The 7,269-nt window shown below is 33.6% G+C and overlaps 1 pseudogene; it reads right to left on the bottom strand.

Moving 5' to 3' along the window:
* Positions 1–4,870: 4,870 nt before the first annotated feature.
* LOC110701429 overlaps positions 4,871–7,269 on the bottom strand; it is a 38,657-nt pseudogene continuing 36,258 nt past the window's right edge.

Here is a 7,269-nt window from a genome sequence, read left to right as displayed (position 1 = left end):
TAAGCGTGATTACAAGTACGAATTCCTTTTAAACATGCATAAAAGTGTGATCAAGCAATAACATTATATATAATCATCAAGCAACACAATAAAAATAATCATAATCATTATAATCATAATCAAAATAATGATGTTAAAATATAATATTAGCAAGATCCTAGGCATGATACTAAAAAGATTAATAACAAGTCCTAGCATGTCACTAAACATATAAAAATCAAAGCTCTAGCCCTAACATGATACTAACATGATATTGAGAAAGAAAATAGGAAGCATCATAACAATCATACTTGATATAAGAAACTTATTCACTATCCCAAACATGATACTAGGAATCAATCAAAACATCCTAATATGATATTAGGAAGCAATCAAAACATCCTAACATGATACTAGGAAGCAATCAAAACATCCTAACATGATACTAGGAAGCAATCAAAACATCCTAACATGATACTATGAATCAAAATAATAATCTAAACATGATTTCTATATTAAAATATCAATTAAACAATTAAAGTACATACTTGGATGCCTCGTATCTCTTTCTAATAACAAAATACACACATTAGTAACTTCAAGGAAAATATAAAATCAAAGAATTAAATTAAATAATTGAAATAGAGATTTGGGACCAAACCCTCAGAAATATCAACCTTTCACGCCTAGGGAGAAAGCAACTTCGAACTTGGCTAGGTGTGTCTAGTGCTAATGTATGAGGAACTGTGTTTTTAAAAGGTTAGGCTAGAAAGAGGGAGATAGAGAATAAGCTTTAACTTGAGAGAGAGAAAAGAATTTTGGTTATCAAAAAACGGAGGTCCAAGGACCCTATTTATAAGAAAATAGTTCGGAATTGATAAGAAAGAATCAGAGTTTGAAAAAGAATAAAACTACCCTCTGTCGCCAAAGACAGGGCTTGTCGCCAGGTGGATTTTGTTTTTATCATATCTTTTGATCTAGAAGTCCAAAAACGTCATATAATATGTTGTTAGAAAGCTCTTGAAGTCTAATTTTCAACCCAATTAGAATCATATTAAAAAAAATTAGATAAAAAGATATGACCAAAATAGTGGAAGGGTGTCAGATTTGGATAGAGTTTCGTATCTCTTTCATATCTTTTTCGTTATAACTCGGAATTAATATTATAATATATCATTCAAAAGATAATTGAAGATTTATCCAACCATGTAATATTTGGATAAAGATTACGAGACACGAAAATAATATCTGACTGTCTTTGAACATCTTTAAATTAGAATAGAATTAGGATTTAAAAAACAGGAAAGTTTTATTCAATTTCAAATTCTTTGATTTAATCTTTTCAAAAAGGATAATTAAGATCTTTTAGAAACTGATCATAGAAGCTTCTAATAAATCCTAATTAGTTTAGGAATAGGATTAAACCTTTGGACCCTCCACATGATCATTGGGCCGTAGGTAAAATCCGGTTTGAGCCTTGTTTATTATTTTAACCATAACTTCCTCATTATTTATCGAAATTGGGCTTATAATATATTGCTGGAAAGGACTTTTCAAGCCCCATCTAACTACGCTATTATTGGACCCTTATCATGGACCAAAATGTACTGGAATGCACGTTTTTCATAAATAGGGTAAGAAAAGAAATATTTTCAAAAACAGAAATAAGAGATATTTTAATAAAAAAAATCCTCATCACTAAACTTTTCACACTTTTGCTTCATTCAATAATCAAATGACATGAAAGGTATTCATCACTGGGTTTGGTTTTGGGGAGACACATTTGGGTGTCTACACATATTCTAGACTTTTGTGGTGTTTTTATGTTTATTTACGTACAAATACATTATATAGATAAGGAATATGATGATTAACCCCAAGACTTTCGATACTTAGTCATCTTCTCCCAGTCAAGTTTTAGGTACGGAGGGAGTAATAAATTTTTAAAATGAAAAAAAAATTAAATAAGCATCAAAAATCAAAGTAGGGTATTTTAGGGGTACCAAAAGTCAAAACTTCTAAATAATACAAAGTATGTTGTGATTACAAAAAATGGAAGGAGTATCTAAGGTACCATGACACACTGAATGATGTACACTGAACATGTTAAAAACATCCTTCTTGGGAAAGTAAGCTCAATCCTGTAAAAGTCATAAGTTTGAGTTGTAGATGAATTATATAGTATTATTGTCCCCAACAAAATCTTGGTTACTTAGAGACTTGACTAAGGTTAGAGAACGACATAAGGTTAAATTAATTGATTAGGCCTTTTTAAAATTTAGAAGAGGTCTATTGAATATTATCTTGAATTGGATACAGAAATTTGGGGTAGGTAGTCGTAGGAATGTATGAAGAGGTCTATTGAATTTTTCCTTAAGGTAAAGAGAGGGATTGGAATTGTGCCAGAAAATATAGGCCATGTTTTTGTCGCAAGAATTTTTTTTTTTTTTTGGGTGTTTTATAGAGCCGCAAGAGCGGAGGTGAGAATCAATCCCAGCAATTCTTGGAATAGGAACTAGGAAGGGAAGCTCTAACCACTTGAAGTATTCCTCACTTAAACTTAAATTTTTTTATTAAATACAAATATTTGGAACAATTGGATAAAGTAATCACAACTTTAATGTATTCGCTTTTATTGGTCCCAACTCTCAAGCGACCGGTAATCAATAAATTGGTAAATTTCTTTTTGGATTTTATGGACACATACCAGCACGTGATTAAAATAATTAAATTAAAATAAAATAAATTAAAAATAGTGGGATTGTTTTGTAAATGACTTTTGATTGGCTTTTGAATTTTTCATTTGGTCAAACTTAAATTTGCGTTTGATAAATGGCTTTTTTCGCCAGCTGTAAAGCTGACTTTTAAGCCATAATGAAAAAGCTACTTAGAGTAGCTTTTGGCTTTTGGTTACCTAAGTTACTAATAACATCCAATAACCAATTTTACCAAACATGTTTTTACACTAATAAAAGTCAAACAGTCAACAAAAAAACCAATACAAACAGCCAATCAACTAGCCGACAGCCAACAGCCAGCAGCCAATTACCAAACAAGGCCAGTTTTCCAACCACGCCACCTTTCCACCACCACCTCCAACAGGCCTACCTTCGCCGTTCCTTATCACCAAGACCACCTCTCCATCCTTACTCACACCCTTTGAAATTTCCCCTTCCTTAGCCCACAGTCCGGAATCACCCTAATTCACACCCCTTCCCCAAAAACTGTCCCCGCCCCTTCCCCTAAGCTACCTCAAAACCACCCTTCTCTCGTTCCTTAGCTCTAAGACGCCTCTTCTAATGTTTTTCAATTCGGGATTGGGGAAAGGGAGGGGTGGGGTTTCTGGTGGTGTGCTAGGGGACGAGGGTCGTTTTTGGGGTGGTGGGCTAAGGGGCAACAAAGTCAAGGGATAGCGTGGGGAGGGGTGGTCGTTTGCAGGGTTAGGGGTGTCGGAGGTGGCAAAGGGTGTCGGAGATGGAAAGGGCGTCACTTGGCAGAGATGGCAGAGCTCGGTGTTTTAATTTATTTAAATTATTTCATTTTTAAAAAAAAAATTATTTTGACCAGTAAAATGCTGACACGTGCCTAGTAACCTATTATATTAGGTTGGGTGACTGGTTAGGACCAATGAAAGTGAATACCCCTAAATGTTCGGATTATATAAAAAATCCAAAGTAGGGATTTAGTTGAAGCGAATATGTGAAAGCTGAAATTATATTTACCAATCAATCAATAACTATATACTAAAAGACACACCAACAATGACACGTGTCATTTTCTGATGTGTCCTTAGTTTTTATTTTTGTTTAAAAAAATTTGTTTGATAACAAATCTTATACAATAATAAATAAATAAAAGATAATAAATTTATACATATATATAGAAGATTATAAAATATTTGATGTATATTTCCATAATATATTGACAACTATATATTTAAAGAAAATAATCCGAATGTCAGATATTAAAAAATTACTTAAAATTAAAGATTTGACGTATCCTTCCCAAAAAATTAAACTATTTTAAATTTAAGCAAAAAAAAATAATAAAATAAAAAACTTAACATAATTTGTAATATCCTACATTTCAGGAAATTTATTTGGTTAATAAATGATACCAATGTAATTTATTAGTGTCAGATATATACAAAAATATATGCATATTAACACATGCGTATTTTAAAATCATGTCTTGTTAGTGGTCAATTATCACCAAGTGCACATAGGGTATGTGTAGCCAAAAGTAATTTTAAAGAAATATATTGGCTAACAGGCTCTTTCATAAATTCAGCATAATATTTTAGGAAATTTTTTATTTTATAACTTAGGGTTTGTTCTAATAGACAGAAATCAACTGAACTGAACTGAACTCAACTAAACCGAACTTGAACTGAGCTGAACTGAAAATAAACGTGTGAGAACAGACCCTAAATGTAGTGTTAATATGAAACAATTATTAAAAATCATCGTGCATGGCAGGGGACATAACCTAGTTTCTCTTAAAAAATCTAGTTAAACGTAAAAAAAATTTCTCTTTGAATTTTATTTTCGAAAAAATTTATAGAATAATCAAAACTTTGCCTCATTCGTCCAAAATAATCTCAACTTTTGTTTATCTTTAATATTCCATCCGAATTTTAATGTAAATATTTTTCAAACGAACATTATTTTTACACTTTTAAATTAAAATGAGAACTGTTAAACTTTTCTTACTAAAAAGAACTTGTACAAGTTTTGCCCATTTAGATCAAATGAGCAAACTAAAAAACTGATTGTACCTAGCAATTCAAGGTGCAACCAATTTTATGGTGCATGAGTTGTCTAAATAGACTATAATACTTATCATACAAACATTTTAAATTCATATATATCATGGTTGTGAATTTTATTAACTAGAAAAATAATTCCTTGGCCATTCCCAAATGAAAAAACGTATTCACTTTGTTCCATGCCGTAACAATATGAGGTGCATCTTGTACTACTCTTTCAGATTCAGCATCAAGCGCACTTGTAGCTTCATCCAATAGAAGTATTTTTGGATTCTTTATTATGGCTCGTGCAATTGCAACTCTTTGTTTTTGGCCTCTTGATAGTTGTACCCCTCTTTCCCCAACAACGGTATCATAGCCCTAAACAATATTTTTATTATTAGACTTTAATTGTTATTTCGTACTTTTCTATCTCTAGTTTGTTGATAGACTTCTTTAATAAAGTTATCTTTGACACGCTAAAAATAGTATAGTGCATCCGGGTGTACCTTGAAAAGAACATTAGACATATTATATGTTAAAGAACATGGGCGAAAAAAAAAGAACATACTGATGTTTGAAAAATAACATACTTGTACTTAACAAAATAATATGTTTTTGTTTGACAAAGAATATGGCATTACAAGGAACATAAAGTCCTTACGAAAAGAACATGTTATTTTTCATGTTAACTCAAGTGATTGAATGTTTTTGAAAAAGAACCCTATGTTCGACAAAATATTATGTTTGTGTTAGACAAAGATATAGGTGATAATTGGGCGGGCTTTCTTAACCAAGTAAAAAAAATCAATTAAAAATACATAAAAACGCATTTCTAAACCCGCCCAAAAATAAATTTTTCGGGCCAGCCCCAACCGATTTCGGGCCGAAAAATTCGCTCAAAATCAGGCTGGGCCAACAAGCCGGGCTAACTTAAGTCACCTCTAGATTAAGAACATAATTTACAAAAGAATATGACATATTAAAGAACATGTTCTTTCCATGGTTACTTAGATTGTTGAATTTAACATTTTTTTTTCATGTACATACTGATACATTAAAGAACATATTATATAATGTAAAGAACATGTAGTTCAAACTCAAAGAACATAACTCAAAGATCATATTATAATCGCGTTCTTTATAAATGTCACTAATGTTCTTTTTTCCTTTTTTTTTCGCCCATACATGTTATTTTAAATATACCTAGTGTTATTTCCGAGTGCACCAATCACACATTATAAGTTGAAGATTAGAGATACAGATATTAAAAAGACAGGATAATTGTAACAAATATCCATTAGTTAAAACTTTTCTAGTGGTCAAAACGTGTTGACTAATCTAGTAAGAATTTTATAAAAAAAATATCACAACATACCTGTTGCAAGCTACTAATGAAATTGTGAGCATTTGCTAGCTTTCCAGCAAATATAATTTCGTCTTCCACGGCGTTGCCTCCAATTCCATATGCAATGTTAGCTGGTATTGTGTCATTAAAAAGATCAGGTTCTTGACTCACAAGACCCATTTGTTGCCTTTGTTGGTAAAATAACTGTTGAAATCTATAACAAACAAAAGATTAGAACTTTCCTGGATTAAAGATCCCAAACTCACATTCGCGCCGTGGAACAATAATCCACTGCCTTAGAAGCGAAATATGCCACCACCGGTACAAGATTCCTAGTGACGCACGCCCCCCAAGTTTAACGCAACTCTCTCTGTAATCCGTGCACCCGAACCCGAAGAGTTGAATTGCTCAAGAACTGTTCAGATCTCAAAGGGTATGTTTTTGTGCTTTTTGGTTTGAAAGTAATTGAATAATGATAAAGAGGCAATGCTCGTATTTATATGAGTCCCGAAAATAGGAGACAAGTACAGCAAACCGACCTAGGAAAAGAGGTGGGGCCGATCGGGCAAACATCCGCCCGATCGGGCGAGAGATAAAGTTTTTCCAGACCTGGTGTCGCGCCCGGTCGGGCGAACACTGCCTGATCGGGCGATCTAGAAAACCCACCTCGGGCGAGCCATCGGGCGAGAGCCGCCCGATTGGGCTCGTCAAAAACTCGAGCCCGTCGCCCGGTCGGGCGAGGGCCGCCCGAACGGGCTCGTCAAAAAATCGAGCCCGTCGCCCGGTCAGGCGAGGGCCGCCGATCGGGAGCGAGAGTTCTCCTATTTTCCTTAGCCAACTCCGCCCGGTCGGGCGAACCACCGCCCGATCGGGCGCGAGAATCCGTTTACATTACCTATTTCCAACAGCCTTAACCATTTTAGCTGGAGCTTTTGAATCTCAATCTCATCTAGAGTTATGTAGCCTGAATTTGGATCATAGAATCTTTGCAACAGGGAAATGATAGTTGATTTTCCACTTCCACTATCTCCCACAAGAGCCACTTTCTAAAAAGTGAAATGCATAAAATTGCGAGATGTTAAAACTTCAATTATATATGATAAAAGGCGTTACTAAACCAGTATAGATGACACGTGACGCTTTCCAATTTTATTTAATTTTCATTTAATTGAAATCATAACTTAAGGTAAAAGCC

Source organism: Chenopodium quinoa, unplaced genomic scaffold (assembly GCF_001683475.1).
Source record: "Chenopodium quinoa cultivar QQ74 unplaced genomic scaffold, ASM168347v1, whole genome shotgun sequence".
Taxonomy (NCBI): domain Eukaryota; kingdom Viridiplantae; phylum Streptophyta; class Magnoliopsida; order Caryophyllales; family Amaranthaceae; genus Chenopodium; species Chenopodium quinoa.
This window is presented reverse-complemented; position numbering and strand designations above follow the sequence as displayed.